This window comes from Wasmannia auropunctata, unplaced genomic scaffold (genome assembly GCF_000956235.1).
Source record: "Wasmannia auropunctata unplaced genomic scaffold, wasmannia.A_1.0 LD336054.1, whole genome shotgun sequence".
Classification (NCBI taxonomy): Eukaryota; Metazoa; Arthropoda; class Insecta; order Hymenoptera; family Formicidae; genus Wasmannia; species Wasmannia auropunctata.
This window is the reverse complement of record NW_012026836.1, coordinates 163,957-164,369: the sequence shown is the minus strand read 5'-3', so window position 1 is coordinate 164,369 and position 413 is coordinate 163,957. Positions and strand designations below refer to the sequence as shown.

General features: G+C 25.9%; 1 protein-coding gene across 1 annotated transcript in view; it reads right to left on the bottom strand.

Annotated features, from left to right (window-relative positions):
• Positions 1 to 413, bottom strand: part of LOC105450903 — a 31,600-nt gene that overhangs the window by 1,468 nt on the left and 29,719 nt on the right.

The following is a 413-nucleotide window of genomic DNA, read 5'->3' as shown; positions in this document are numbered from 1 at the left end:
TTTTTTAGAAATTTGTATTTGTTTTTTATTAAATTATGTGCGCGCCTCCGAGTCTTCTAAGTGAGATATTTCTTTTTTAGAAATTTGTATTTGCTTTTTACGAAATTATATGCGCGCCCTCGAAACTTCTAAGTAAGAGATTTCTTTTTTAGAAATTTGTATTTGCTTTTTACGAAATTATATGCAAGTCTCCGAGTCTTCTATGTCAGAGATTTTTTTTTATGAATTACGTTTAAGAAAAAATTGTATTATTATGTTAATTAGAAATCTCAGTATTAATGATCGTTGCAATGGCACCAATTTAATAATTATTGTGTAGTGTAATGAGATGTTTATATGCATATGAGTAATAACTTAGTAAACAAGAAACATTAAATTAACATTTAGAAACCTTAATTTCATGTGTAATTTTC